Genomic DNA, 16263 nt, shown 5'->3' on the forward strand with positions numbered 1-16263 from the left:
TGGGAAGCACAAAGCCTCTTTTCGTTACTAAGCCCAAATTCCGATGCAGAGGCACACCCTCAGTGGGAGGCAATGTACGTTGACTGAAGTAAAGTGAGGTTTCCAAGGCTTGAGTAAAATGTGGACTTGCTTTTGTGAGAATGATGGGAATGAGAACATTTGCATTAGCAGAGACCTGGGGGAATCCTAACTGCTGGGCCCAAACTAAGCTTAGAAGTAGCAAAATTACTCTTGAGGTCCAAAGGGAGGGCATCTTCAGGGCTAGCCATACACAGCCAGACCCCACAGTCCTGGACAGACTGGCTTTAATTCCAGACTTGTGCCTGTGTACCCGGCACACATTTCTCCATTGGTATGGGCCTCGGGTTTTGTTTTATTTTATTTTATTTTACTTTATTTTATTTTATTTTATTTTATTTATTTTTGTATTATCTGTAGGAAAATTTCTGTTGTTTTGAGGGGTCACTGGGGGAGGATTAATTTGAGTCTTGGTGTTTTTTTCAGTTGTTATTTGGAGGCATAATAAGAAACTGCAGTATTTATTTTTTTAAATCTTGGAAATTATCTTATATCTGAGAGCTAGAACATTTTTATTCTCAGCAGTGACTGCATTTCTCTGAGACAGCAAGCCATGCCATTAGAAGAACTGAATAGTTTGTTTGTACATTAAATTTCTTTTTATTAGAGTAAAGGTCAATATGGACATTAGATTAGGTAAGCCCCTGTGAGAATAACTTAAGAAAATGTATGATCTAATAGAAGAGGCCGGAATTTAGATCAGGAAGATCAATCTTTGGTTCTATCATCTGGGGTTTTTGCTTTGCTTTCTTGGGTTGTTCTCTTTGTCTGTTTGGGGGGTTTATCTGTGTGTGTGTGTCCACTAGATGAAAGTGGTAATACATGCTGTCAGTGCTCTGCCCATATTTCCTTTCCTGAATCAATACATCCATCCCAAGCCACTGTACTTGTTGCCTACCCCCTTTCTAGAGAATCATCTTTCTTCGACAGCAGACAAGGAGATTACATTCCCCGACCCCACCTCAACCACTGCCATCACCATGGGACAGCCCACAGACAGTGACTGGCTTTGAGCAAAGTTGAAGAGACTGGTCTCCTTGCTCAAGGCTGGACAACTCTGTGCAGTGATTTATGCTCCTGAAACCCCAGAAGATCCGGTGGCCAAGGCCAGACTTCCTCACTTGCTCCCAGGATTTTTTTGAGAGCATACTCATAAGTCAGGAGCACAGGATCTATGTCACAGTTCCTGCTTCTTGAAACTCAAACGGAGACAGATGCTGTCTTCTATCTTGCCATAGATTTAGTTATATCTATCATGTAAGAAAAAAAATTTTTTTTTGATGAAAAACTAAATCAAGGCCCTGGCTGGTGTGGCTCAGTGGATTGAGCATTGGCCTGCGAACGAAAGGGTTGTGGGTTCGATTTCCAGTCAAGGCACGTGCCTGGATCACAGCCCAAGTCACCAGTAGGGGGCGCATGAGAGGCAACCACACATTGATGTTTCTCTCCCTCTTTCTCTTTCCCTTCCCCTCTGTCTAAAAATAAATAAATAAAACTCTAAAAAAAAAAACCTAAACTAAATCAGATGATTAACTATTTAAGAGCTTCTTGCTATGTTAATCATGGCTTTGGGTCCTGAGGAAACTTCTGTGAGAGGTAGTTCCAGCCCACGGGGTAATAATATTTGGTTGGAAAAATATATCAAGGTATAAACAAATCAAACAGTAAAATTTATTTTTTAATATATTTTATTGATTATGCTATTACAGTTGTCCCATTTTTCTCCCCTTTACTCCCCTCTACCCTGCACCACCCCCACCAGCATTCTCCCACCCACTTAGTTCCTGTCCATGGGTCATATCTATCAGTTCCTTGGCCTCTCCATTTCCCATACTATTCTTAACCTGCCCTTGTCTATTTTAGACCTACCATTTATGCTTCTTATTCCCTGTGCCTTTCCCCCTATTCTCCACCCCCCCCTTTGATAACCCTCCATGTGATCTCCATTTCTGTGATTCTGTCCCTGTTCTAGTTGTTTGCTTAGTTTGTTTTTAGTTTTGGTTTTGTTTTAGGTTCAGTTGTTGATAGTTGTGAGTTTGTTTTCATTTTACTGTTCATAATTTTATCTTCTCTTTCTTAGATAAGTCCTTTAACATTTCATATAATAAGGGCTTGGTGATGATGAACTTCCTTAACTTGACCTTATCTGGGAAGCACTTTATCTGCCCTTCCATTCTAAATGATAGCTTTGCTGGATAGAGTAATCTTGGATGTAGGTCCTTGCCTTTCATGACTTCGAATACTTCTTTGCAGTCCCTTCTTTTAAGAAATCAGCTGATAGTCTTATGGGAACTCCTTTGTAGGTAATTGTCTCCTTTTCTCTTGCTGCTTTTAAGATTATCTCCTTCTCTTTAATCTTGTGTAATCTAATAATGATGTGCCTTGGTGTGTGCTTCCTTGGGTCCAACTTTTTGGGGACTCTCTGGGCTCCCTGAACTTCCTGGAAGTCTATTTCCTTTGCCAGATTGGGGAAGTTCTCCTTCATTATTTTTTCAAATAAGTTTTCAATTTCTGGCTCTTGCTCTTCTTCTTCTAGCACCCTATGATTCGGATGTTGGAATGTTTAAAGTTGGCCCGGAGATTCCAAAGCCTCTCCTCATTTTTTTGAATTCTTGATTCTTCATTCTGTTCTGGTTGAATGTTTATTTCTTCCTTCTGGTCCAAATCATTGATTTGAGTCCCAGTTTCCTTCCCTTCACTGTTGGCTCCCTGTACATTTTCCTTTATTTCACTTTGCATAGCCTTTACTTGTTCCCCTACTTTGCAACCATACTCAACCATTTCTGTGAACACCCTGATTACCAGTGTTTTGAGGTTGGCTATCTCTTCAGCACTTAGTTCTGTTTTTGGAGCTTTGATCTGTTCTTTCATTTGGGCCATATTTTTTTTTTGTCTTGGTGTGTCTGTTATGTAGTAAGGGGCAGAGCCCTTAGGTGTTCTCCAGGGCCAGGCAATCCACATTGCTGTGTTGTGGTGCTGTGTGTTGGGGAGGGATCCAAGAGGGAACAGTGGCTCTTGCTCTGCTCCCTGCTGGTTTTCGGTCACTTCCTTCCCTGCCCACAAGTAACTTGGACCCTTTTGGTGCTGATTACCAGGTGGGTGGGTTTGTGTACATTCTAGGACCCTGTGGGTCTCTCCAATGAACTTTCCTATGAGGCTGGGGGTCTCTCCTGCTGCCTCAACCCCCACAGGTTTCTACAGTCAGTGGTTTTGAGGCTTTATTTCCTGATGCTGGAACTCCAGGTTACATGGTCTGTCTCCCTCCCCAGTTACTCCTACCAGTTTATCCACATGCAAATGTGGGACTGCTTGGTCCCCCAGCCACAGCCTCGCCCACCCAGTCCTCCAGCCACCACCTTGCTGCAAGTCCTCTCTGCCCCAGCTGCCTGTCTCCACCCTTCCTACCAGTCTGGATGAATGTTTCTTCTTTAACTCCTTGGTTGTTGGACTTCCACACAGTTCAATTTTCTGGCAGTTTTGGTTATTTTTTATTTCAACTTTGTTATTGTCCTTTTTAGTTGTGCGAGGAAGCAAAGTGTATCTACCTATATGTCCATCTTGGAAGTTCAAACAGTAAAATTTAAATAAGTGAAGATGACATCAGCTACATCAAGACAGCACAAGATTAATCACCAAAGGAATTATGAACACAATTGCTATAGAACTGTTCCCATCAAAAGTCAGAAAAATTAGGTTCCATTTTGTTTAGATTTCTCATTGAGTATGGAAATGGACATAAATTACTTTACCCCTCTGGGCCTCAGCTTCATCAGTAAAATGAAGTTTAAGGATTTGATAATCCCAAAGGTTCCTCTCAGCCTATTTTGAACTTGTGACTGTTCTCCCTGGAGCTGAGGTGACTTCAGGGGAGAAGTCCATGTGGAAATGGCTGTTTTGAGAGAAGAACAGCATGCAATCAGATAAAGGGAGACCATGTGCAAAAGAGCAGAAGTAGGAAAGTAAATCCATGTGAATAGTTGGCAGTGGAACATATTGGTAGAGCATCTTGGGAGATGGTACTATTAAGTGGCAGCCAGATGGTAAGTGTTTAATGCCAAGGATGAGAAATGTAGCCTTTATCTTATAGAATGAAATGTGATCTCATTATCATGGCGATGATGGAACCCAGGTCCTTTTCCTGTTCTGGACCCTTCCTACTTTTTCCACAACCCCCAGAGTACCTCATATACTCTGTGAAGTCTGAAGTTTCTGAAAAATACCAAAGCCTATCACAGCCAAAGGCCTTTGCACATGCCATCTCTTTGCCAAGAACATAGGCCCCATCTTTAGTTCCTTATTAATCCTTCTCATTTCTCAAGACTCCATGTAACTACCATATACTATACGAATCCTTCCTTCCACCACTGCCACCAGGCTAGCTGGCCACTGCCTGCTCGGTACTCCCCTGGCATGTCGTCTATATCTGGAATATCACTTACCACGTTGCATCGATTCACATATTTTCTCCACTCATTAGGAATTCCTTTGTTCCTCAAGGACAAAAGCTGGGTCTTCTTCACTGTATCCAATCTACCACTTCCCTCTACCTCCCCCCTATCCACCCCACACATACACCTATTCTAGCACAGTCCCTGAAAAATAGTCGGGAGCTCAGTAAAGCATGTTAGAATGAGAGAATATAGACTGCTTCACATCTGCTTGGGACCTGGGCACTTTTGCTTTGGTGAGCCACTTTCTCCATTAAAAACTTTTTTAAATTATATTTTATAATTGTACTGATATAAAGGTAAATATGTAATATTGTATGTTAAAATAAATGTTAGGCAATATGTATAATGACATATAATGAACTTTGATTTAAAAATAAAACATGTTCATGTGCACCTAAAAGTACTGCAAATCCCACACACTGTGCTTATTGAGCCTGACAGATAAGCCAGCCCAGGAATGAATGGCCAAGTATATTAATTAATGAGACTCATCTTACAAGTATTTATCTTTACTCACATAAGCTCATTTAGGTGTATTTCATCTGTTTTGAGTAAGATATAAAATGTTTGATTACATATTCCTTCAGGTTTTCTTCTTTTTACCACAGTATTTATCTTTTAATCATAAGTAACATCATGGGAAATTTAATAGAAATGTTCATGTGAAACACTACTCAGTTCATTTTGAATAGCAATTTAAAGTGACTGGTCAAAATTATCACTAGGAGGGCACCCTACTGTTCTTTGAATAGAGCAAGTGAAATGTATTAAAAATCAAAAAGAAAAATTAATTCATAGCATAACATAAGGAATAATGATTTTAAACAGCTCTGTATATTATTGGTTTGTAACTACTAGCTACAAAATGTTACATAAATTAGAATTTCAGATGGTAGATGAGGTTTGTCTCGCTGAAAATAAGGCTTTTAATAAATATTAAGTACGAGTATTTGGGTATGATGAAGATTCGGTAATTAAGCATTGAACATGCAGTGATCCATTTGACACCAAAGAATTAAAGACACAAAAAATTGCTCAGCAAAAGGAAATTGCCAAGAAGACTATTTTTGTGCTCTAAGGAGTGATAATTTGTCTCATAGCAAGTCTTTCTTCACCACTTATAAGTTGTTAGAAACACTGCATATTAGGATGAAAAAGGATTTTCAAGACACGGATTCTTAGAAATGAGGCAAGTTCTTAGTGATCCATTTCCTCGTCCATATAGAAATAAGGTCTCCATCACCCCCGGAAAACATTAAATAGCAGTGGCTACAATATTCTCAGAGGTGGGGACCTCACTATCTAACAAAGCAGTCTGTTTTGCTGTAGTATCATTTTAATTTTTTTAAAAATCTGTTCACGTCAAGTAGAAAATACACTCCTTTCCCCACCAAAAAATATACAAAGATTAATACTTTAGTTAACTGATACTTTAGGAGTAATAATAGGTAATACAGGCAGGGTGCATTGGGTTTCCAGATTAGCAACCTGTACCCTTAGGCACCAAACTATGTTTTTCTTTCACCAAAAGTAGTTTTGATAGACATCTTTCAGGCAGTACGAAATAGTGGACAGAGTGGAAGGCTTTCAATCAGAGAAATCTGAGTTTGGGTCCTGGCTCGTATACCTATTAGCATCTGCATTACCTTAAGGAAGTGGCTTAAACCCTGGAAGTCTTATTTTCCCAAAACCTCGGGGTTAGAGACAAGGTATGTGAAGTGCCCAGCACCATTATTGCTGCAAAATAAATACTCAAACTATTTCAGCAACAATTAGTTTATTTCTTTACCTGTGCTGAACCTGTTTTGACTTTTAATGATTTGGGGGTGATAATTATGGGCATTTGTTATTGTAAAGCACTGTGAAACAAGTCACAATGTTTATTACCACCTTAAAAGTGTCCAGAAACTGCTTTCTCTGGTGCCATGGTTGCTGTTTAATTTCTTCTTTATCCCTCCTTGCTGTCAGATAATTCTGTCACCATCTCAGCCCCTCACTGCCGGTTTTCAGCCTCTGCTCAGTTCACTGGTCTTGTGAATAAAAAAATGAACAAAACCAAACTTGTTATCATTGTATTTAAAATAAATGTCCATAGATTCTGATAAAAGTCTGAGATCCCCTTAAAGAGTTCAGTGTTCCCACTTCAGAGCCTGCGTTTTAGTGTTTTGGGCAGTTATTTTAACCAATGCTGAGAATCTTTTGCCTCAGCTCCTGGGTCATGGCTGCCTTTTGGAGGGTTGAAATTATCCTCTAGATGAATACGGAAAATAGACGGATAGGTGGGTGAGTGAGTGAGAGAGAGAGACAGAGAGACAGAAAGAGAGAGATGGAGAGAGATATGAGATACCTGTTTTATGAGATATAAAATAGAATTTCCAAATTACTGCAATGTAAGATGGTTTAGTCCATCTGCATCTCCAAGGTGATAAAATCAAATCTCTGTTTTTCATCTGTAAAATGGGGCAAAAACACATTTAATCTGAACTGTTTTATGACTGAATTATGAAACAGCACAGAATAGATATGAAAACTATGAAAAACAGATATGAAAGCACCCTATAAATTCAACTTGTTAATGCTATTCTATATTTTGTACCCTATCTTTGAAAAAACTGGATGATGACTCTATTTGCAGTTTTACTTAGTAGAGTAAAAAATTAAATGCTTGCTTTCAGTTATACAGATACTCCCTTTCTTGAGATCCCACTGTGATGCTTTCTTCCAGCCCCCTTCTGAGCAGCTAGAGTTCTGGGCACAGGTCTCCTTCACGAGCCCAGATCCGAAATTGTGTTGTGATTTATTGCTGTGGTACTCCGGAGGAATGCCATGCCATGTCATGCCGGACTGTTTTACTAGCAGGTAAAAATAAAATACCTTTGCTTTTTTTTAAATTTTGTTAAGTCTAACAATATTTCACCTAATGATTCTAAGTAAAAAATAAAATAAAATAAATAAATCAAGCCATCCTCTGATTAGATTTCTCTTCTTTGTCTTTTAAAGGGTATATACGTATATAGTACATGAGTGCAAAGACCCTATAAAGAAACAAAACATAGACTCGCATTACATTATTAAGATACTCAAGTTGAATGAAGTGCAAATACTCCTGTGCTTAGGAAAACGTATAACTGCCCCAAGTTGGGCATGGTGCCAGTGTTTGCTGTGTGACAAATTACCCCCAAATTTAGCAGCTTAAAACAGCAAACGTGTTATCGCAGAGATTTTGTTGGTCAGGAATCCAGGTGCAGTTTAACTGAGCACCTCTGGCTCAAGTGTCAGTCACGATGTTGGCTGGGCTGCAGTCATGTCAAGATTCAACTGGTCATAGAGAATCTCTTCCAAGCCTGCTCAGAAGGCTGTTGGCAGCACTTAGAAGATCTGCTTCCCTAGCAACTCACTCACATGGTTTATAATCACGTGGCCGCTCCATAGACGGCCTGGGTTTTCTCTGGAGGAGACCTCTGGTGATAAGAGAAGGAGACAGAGAAACAGAGAAGGAGAGAGGGAAATGGAGGCAGGGGGAGGGATGCTCCAGAGAGTGGTCAAGACAAAAGCCCTAGTCTTTTTGTTACTCAGTCTCAGAAGTGCCATCCCACCACTTTTGCCACATTCTGTTCATTGGAAGGGAACCGCTAAGTGAGCCCAAGTTCAAGGGGGCGGGGCCTAAGCAAGAGCTTGAACACCAGGAAGCGGGGGTCATCCAGGGGCATTTTAGAGGCTGCCTACTGCAGCGAGATAAAATGCCAGGGCTTGGATGACCGAATTTTTGTTCACCTTGACAGTTTGGACATAACATACCATTTAAAATTTTTTTCATTTTAGCTTAGCTAATGCTCTTTTTATAGAATTGTGAAGTGGGTGCCTATTCATTACAGAAATATCCTAGTAAAGTTAATACCAAAAACTCTCAAGCAAATATGTTTTGTTATATATAATAATATATATTCTTGTGGCACATAGCCCTGGTGGCACCAGATAATTGCAGTGGAATTACTAGCTGTGTGCATGTCCGCCTCTATCTGAGGGAGCACGGCTCCATGAACTCCTCAAGAGGGAAGAGGGAGCTAATAATACTGAGCTCCTCTGATATGAAGGGGCAGGCGCTGTGCTGCACACATTCACGTGGATTATTTTTTTAAGATTTTATTTATTTATTTTTAGAGAGAGGGGAAGGGAGGGAGAAAGAGAGGGAGAGAAACATCCATGCGCCCCCAACTGGGGACCTGGCCCACAGCCCAGGCGTGTTCCCTGACTGGGAATCCAACTGGAGACCCTTTGGTTTGCAGACCAGCGCTCAATCCACTGAGCCACACCAGCCAGGGCTCACGTGGGTTATTTTAATCTTTAACCTGCCAAGAAAGCCCTCTCATCTTCAATTTACACAGGAAGAAACTAAAGTCACGTGGCTAGCCCATGGCCACAAGGGTGAAAAATGGCAAAGAAATTGGGATTAAAACCAAGGTTATAGGGATCCAAAACCCATGTCATGTCCACTGATATACCTCCCTGCACTGTGCCTTATGTCATTATGCCAGGGCCTTAGTTTTTCCCAGGAAATGTTTAACGGACGATAGCACATTTTGAAATTTGAAGGAGGAGATCAGAAGCACCAACTATTTCTTAAAGGCCTGGAGTGAGTGAGTTGGTGAGTGTGCCTGTGTGTGTGTATATATATATATATGTTGTGGGCTAAATTAGGTTCCCTCAAAATTCATATGTTAAAACTCTAACCTCCAATACTTGAGAATGGGACTGTGTTTGAAAACAGGACCTTTAAAATGATTAAAATGAGGCCATTAGGTGTGGGCCCTAATCCAATCTGACTGGTTTCCTTATAAGAGAAGGAAGTGTGAACACACAAACACACACTAGGGATACGCATGCTCACAGAGGGAAGATCTTGTGAGGACCCAGAGAGAGAACAGTCATTTATAAGCCAGGGAAAGAGGCCTTAGTAGAAACTAAATCTTCTAACACCTTAGTCTTAGACTTCTCGCTTTGAGAACTTTGAGAGAATAAATGTTTGATCTTTAAGCCATCCAGTCAGTGATATTTTGTTATGAGAACCCTAGCAGACTAATATAATAATAATAATAATAATAATAATAATAATAATCAGGATTCGGCACAAATAATGCCCCTTTTTTATTACAAACTCATTTACTACAAAAACATAGGCATGCAGTCTGTACCATCACAATATCACATTCAAGCACACCACATGACATTGGAGGTGAAATGTTCAAGTTCAAACTATAAATTATTACACCCATATTACCACCCTACCAACCACACTCAGTCAGGTGTTACTTCCGCCAGACCTTGTTCATACACACATACACTCCCATGTATATGCAAATACATAGCAACATAGAAAAGCGTATATACAACACAAATATATATATACGTATATGTCAGAAACCCTTAAAATAAAATTTTATATTAAATACCAAATAATATCTTCCATATTGGGAGTTTGCATTAAGTTAGCTAAGTAGGTATTATGCTTGATCTCTTCTCCTGTCATTTCCAGGAACTTCTGAGGCTTTCTGGCGGGTGGCAGGGAGGACGGTAGGGCGCGAACAAAGAGAAGTAGACCCGTGCTCAGACAAACGGGCTGCAACTTGCGGCTCTGTCAGGCATTCTCAGCTACATGACCTTGGGCAATATGCCGAGGCTTTTTTAGCCTCTGCCTTCTTATTTTTCCACTTCAGCTAACATTCCTTGAGTATCTACTCCAGGCCAGACTGTGCTTTTGCATAAATCATTTCAATTTGTAAAATGTGATAACAATGCCACCTAGCAGGGTTGCTGTGCCGATCAAGCAGAATAGTACACGTGTGAGGGCTTTGTAAACCGCACAGGCTCATGCAAATAACAGGGTGTGTCACTTTTCTGGTTTTTCACATCAGTGCTTCCAAATGATAAAACTGTAATTCTGACCTCAGAAACAACAGTTCATCTAGTTTTCCTCTCTAGTTAAATGAGCCAAAGGTAATCTAAGAGTTATATTAATCTTCTTCAAACCCAGCTTTAAACCTACCATTCCCCCTGCTGAATAAACAAATAAGCCTCCCCAATCTGAATAATACCCAGAACACATGTATGTTGTATGAATTAAGGTCTCCCAGAACATAGCCTCAGCTTACCTTTCCAACTCGATTTCCCATTGCGTATTCTGCATCAGATTTTCTACACAGCAACATACAAGCCACCTCCTATGCAAACCCTGAACTTTGTGCTTTTTTACATTGTATGCTGACAATTCCCTTCTCTGGTGTTTGCAGTTGATGAGACATGTAAAGCATTTAGCATACAGCCTGCAATGTAGTAGATCCTCCACAAATGGTAGCTGCTATTATTTTGACTGCTACTGTTAGTATCACTACCAGTCCTTGTAGTCTTATTAAAACATTTCCTCCACTACAGACCTTGCAAGTTACAAATGATTTCACCCTCCTCTACTGTTTCCAGCACGATATCTTAATCTTCTGAGGGAGACAATAGTGGTTTCCTGAGATGTACTAAGTTGTATATCTATCCATTCAAAATATGTGTAAGCACATGCTTGGTGGCAGAACTTGTGTTAGAAAGGACACCTCGGACAAGAAGAGCCTTCCCCAAGGGAGCTCGCAGTCTAACGGGGGAGTCAGACAACTCATCGAATCTCACCTATATTCTACAGAAGCCTCTGATGTACCTCCACAGTCTTTCCTCAACACAGCAGCTAGTGGGAGCTCCTAAAGTGTACATCTGATCATATCACTTCTCGGCTAAGATTTGTGCCATGCATCTTCACTTTACTCAGTTTTTCTTTGCAGTGACTTAAGAGATCTTATGCCATCTGGTCCCAACTTCACTCCTAGCACGTGCTGGCCTGCCTCCTGTTCCTCAACATGCCAGGCTTGCTCTCACCCTTTGCTTTAACCACTCCCTTTGCTTGGAATGCCCTTCCCCAGATATCTCTTGGCTAATTCCCTCACCTTTTTTTTAAGTCTTAGCTCATATATTACCTTCTCAATGAAGCCTACCATGGTGGCACTCATAGAACTTGCTGCCTAACCACTATCTCTTACCCAGATCTGTTTTTCTTTGTCTTGCGTTTACCCTCTTCTGGACACTATATAATTCACTCGTTATGTTAATTGCTAATTGGTGGGCTCTCCCTTCTACCTCTGTGTGAGAAGGAGCATAGAATTACTTTGCTGTACCCTGTGGGCCTAGAACAGTGTGTAGAATAAGGTACGGCTCAATATTTGGCTTCTTGATTTTTGTACCCTCAGAAAACCTAATATAGCACTGTACAGCTAGGAGGTATTGAGTAAAAGCTTATTATTAAATCACCTTTAGTCTCTTTAAATCATATATACAGTATTTTCAAGGTGCTTCATTGTTCTATGATCCACTTCTATCTTTTCACATATTTGGTAGGATATATTTCAAACATATACATATGTGTGTATACATGTATATATGTATATATACATGTATGTGTGTATATATATTAGGGACTATTTTATGAACATGGTAAGTTTTCTTTTAAGTTTGCTTTTAACTTTTATTAAGGTCATCAAAGTGCCCTCTAGCTTCATCTTTTCAAGTCTTTTTGTACTTAAAGCATTGACATCTATAGTGGGCATTTATTATTGATAAAGCAATATATCTAACAACATATTGGAGAGGCAAAATCAATTCAACTCAGCAATTAATTAATGAACTTCTACAGCATGAGAATTTTACAGGTTTTTCAAAAATGGAAAAAACACTTCTGCTCTAAAATTGCTTGTAACTTCCTGGGTAACAGAAACATATGAACAAGTCACTATAAAATAAAGCAAATAGAAGAACCAGAAGAAAGACACAAAGTCGTACTGGTTAAATCATTAAATTGTGCACACCTGAAAACAGGCATTCATCTTTCTGAGCTCTCCAGCCAAACCCCTGCCCTAGGTAAGCTCTGTCCATAAATAGGTTAACATGCAACTAACCAGAAATTCTATTACTCAGAATGCTTTGCTCCTCAAACTTGTCCAGGAACAAAGGATTTGGTGTTCTTTCATTTTTTGTGCATCTGTGCTGTGTTTGAGTAGTATGAAAGGCAATGTAAGTAATAACCCTGAAGCTAGACTTTAAAGCTGATCACAGTTATTTAGCAATGTGACCCCCCTTTCCCCCACACCCCCTCCACCTTGATGGATTTAGACAAGGGCTGCTCTGAGTTCCTTTGTGAGAACTTATGCTCAGGATGACTGATTGACAAGTGGAGCTTTTTCCTTTTCTAGGGGAAAAGAAATTTCCAGGGTCATGCTCCTTGTATTTGCAAAGAGCTCTAAAAGCTCCAGAGAGAGAAAAGACTCAAAACTGACTTCTTGCTGATGATCACAAAGTTCACGACAGGGGAAAGGGAAAAACAGGGAGATTGAGGCTGTGATGCGGAATGTCAGGATAACTACCAAGGAGGACAACTTCAAAACAGGCCTCCAGATAAATAGGAACTTAGATACTCAACAAGAAACTACAGTCATTTGATAGAAAGCACAGAGGTTGAAGAACTCCGACCCCAATCAAGATGGAGTCTGCAATGGCAGCCTGCCCAGAGAGCACCGTGACACTCTACTGGGGGACCGGCTTTCCTTAAGAAAGACACAATGCCCACCAAAGTTTCTGTGGACTTGTTATTCATTTAGTGCTATGCTATGTATGTCCCGGTACATGTTGTTCCAGGGAAAAAGTCATATTTCTATTATCCATATTCATATGCCTACAAACTATATCTGTATTCTAATATTCACTTTGATTTATTCATAAGGGCCTGCAAAATTCATGCTTTAGGGAGGAAATGCTTTAGCTCTTCCTATCTCTTTTGTGGTCATTTCAAAACTAAATGACTAAAAAAGTGGGAGTTTCAGGCCCCAGTCAATTCTGGAGCAAAAAAGAGTTTTATATATGTTAGATCTTCATTTCTAAAAACAAAGTCCAGGATTTTGAAGAGAGATATTTTTATCCCCAGGGAATAATCTTCTTTAGAAAAAAAATAGCTGCAAAAAAAACTAGTTATATTGGTATGTGTTTAAGCCTTTATATTGAGAAGGAAGATTATTAGCATAGTGGTTTGAGAAAATAAGTAGGATTTCTGTTTAATGAAACCCATTTTCATTACTGCTTGGCTTCGTGACTAGATAGCCAAAGGCAGGAAGGGACAGAAGCTGGCGGTGAACGGAGCTGTTTCCGAGTCTGAGAGAAGTGAGCTGACTCCTGTGGAGTCACAGGAAACGCGGGGAGAAACGGGTGGGGTGATATGGGGGGACACAGGGACCTGGACAATTGCAAAGAGGGACTCTGAGGCCAATACGAGAAAGGAATCAAGTCCAGCACATGTCAACCATATGTCTTCTGACATCTGGAATGCTTTCCTGACTCAAGCTGCTGGTTCAGATTCAGATACATTGCTCTTTTCATAATTCCCTCACTAACAAATATGAGTTATTCACTAGGGAGAATAAAAACCATTATATTTCATGCTATAAGATTCCCAGGAATTTATTTCACCTTGGAATACCTAGTTTTACAATCAGAGCTCGGAAACAAATGAACAAAAAACTACGTGTTTGTTTAGCTTTGCACAAAGAAAGTGCCAAGTGCTTAGGAATCACAAATTGTTAATGGAAGTGTATAGAGGCGTACAAAGAAGACATTTTACTTATGAGTGTCCTATTTAGGGAGTAGCCTCTAACCAGAGATGCAGATCATGAATGTAAGATCGGGTCCATATCCCGTGAAAGACCCTTCAAATCATCACAGTCCTGTCTGCCCAAGTATAAAATGAAGAGTCAATACACACTTTCCATTTGACAGAGGAATTTGAAAAGGTTTAATTCAATAATTGACATAATCAGTATTGAGTTATTTGAGTAAATGAGGCTATATAAATAGGAAGTATCATAAACTTTCACATCCAGATATCATTCATGATTCCCTGATTGTCAAGCAAGGTCTGTACAGAAGTATTTTCTCGATAAATCATTTTGTAAACATGAAGTTAAAAACCACAGTGCCCTGGAAAATACAAGGAAGATCCACACTATATAATTAGTTGAGAATGGAGTTGTGCTAGTCACTCCTCCAGTGCCAACACTGTCATCCAGCCCCTGAAAACATTCAATCAAGTCATCCTACTGTTTACAAATCAGATGCAAACCCACACACTACAAGGTTAGCCTGTTCTTCAAATAGTTACACTTCTGGCATTATTTCACAGCAAAGTAGAACTACAGAGAGAGATTCAGGAGCTTTCCCTGTTGTTAATCTTTCTACTCCAAATTATGCTGCTGCTTCTGTATTTTCTGCTACATTTGCTCTTTTTCAGGTAGAGCTGACAATTCGGAGGTCACACTGGGTCGTCAATGGCAAGCTGACAGTAGGACATGGCTGTTTGAGCTAAGTCACTAATAAGTGAACACATGGAGTGCCATTTCATTAGCGAATGTATCATTAAAAGGATCACCTCTATGCCTTACTCATTGTTCTTTGCCCAGCCTTGCCCCTGCCTTGAAGCCTTAAAAATAAAGGAACCACGCTCGCCTAGTGAAAGGCTGGAACCAGCTAATTAGTGGCCCCCTTCCTGCATATTCTCTTCTCTCCAGCACAGAGCAAGAGCACAACTCTCACAACCCACAACTAACATTATGAATGGATTTGTTTCAGGGAAAGGGAAGGAAAAAGATAGGAGATAATCAACTAAACAAAGGAAATAAATATCAAGGATCTGGGGAAATATCAGGGGCTCAGGACTCACTGGCCATATTAATGGCACTTTTTGGTTGATCTTACAAGTTGATATTGTTGTCAAGCAGTCCTGAATATAAGCCCCATCTCTACCACTTCCCAGGTCTATAAACTCAAAAAAGGTACTTGGTGCTTCTGAAACTTTGCTTTCTGCATTTGTAAAGTAGGGATGAACATAACCCCTGTCTTAAGTGAGATAATACAGTAAAGCACTAAATGCAAGTGCCTATTACTATTACCTTCAAAATTTGTCATCAACATCTCTAAAAGTATGCTAGCATTTCTCCCCCAGGAAGTCTCCTGGGACATTCTACACTCTCCATTCCCTAATGACTTCATTGTCAGTGTGAGGTCACTTCCCAAACTTTGTGCTCCCCAAACACTTCTTTCTCACAGTACCTGTGTGATGTCCTGTACAAGATTGTAGATACAAGATGGCTTACTGCTAATGTTATCTATGGGGCAAGGCAGTTGGGCACGAAATGAAATAGAGAGTACCTTGACCTGGGAGTCTTTCATTTATTCTTCAACACAGTTATTAAGACCATACTATATGGCATGCACTAAAGTGGGGTGGTGAACAAGATTCATTATAGTTGCAATAAATGCTAGTAGTGAGTCATAGTCTTGAGTTCATGGAAGGTTTTCCTTAGAGAATAATGTATTAGGCAACTATGGCTGCAATTAATGCTGCATAATAACCTACCACCAAAACCTAGTGGCTTTCAGTAACAAACGTTTGATTCTCGCTCACATGTCTAAAAGTTGTCTAAGACTATTATTCTGCTTCAGGCTCTGGGTTGCTAGGCTTGCCTACCAGCTTCCTTGTCAGGTGCATCTCTGCTCTGTGTGTCTCATTGTGGGGGCCCAGAGGCAAAAAGCAACAACTACTTAGAACTTGTTCACCTTGGATGAGCAGAGGAGCCCAAATGATCAAGCCCAACCTCAC

This window comes from Desmodus rotundus, chromosome 3, assembly GCF_022682495.2.
Source record: "Desmodus rotundus isolate HL8 chromosome 3, HLdesRot8A.1, whole genome shotgun sequence".
Classification (NCBI taxonomy): domain Eukaryota; kingdom Metazoa; phylum Chordata; class Mammalia; order Chiroptera; family Phyllostomidae; genus Desmodus; species Desmodus rotundus.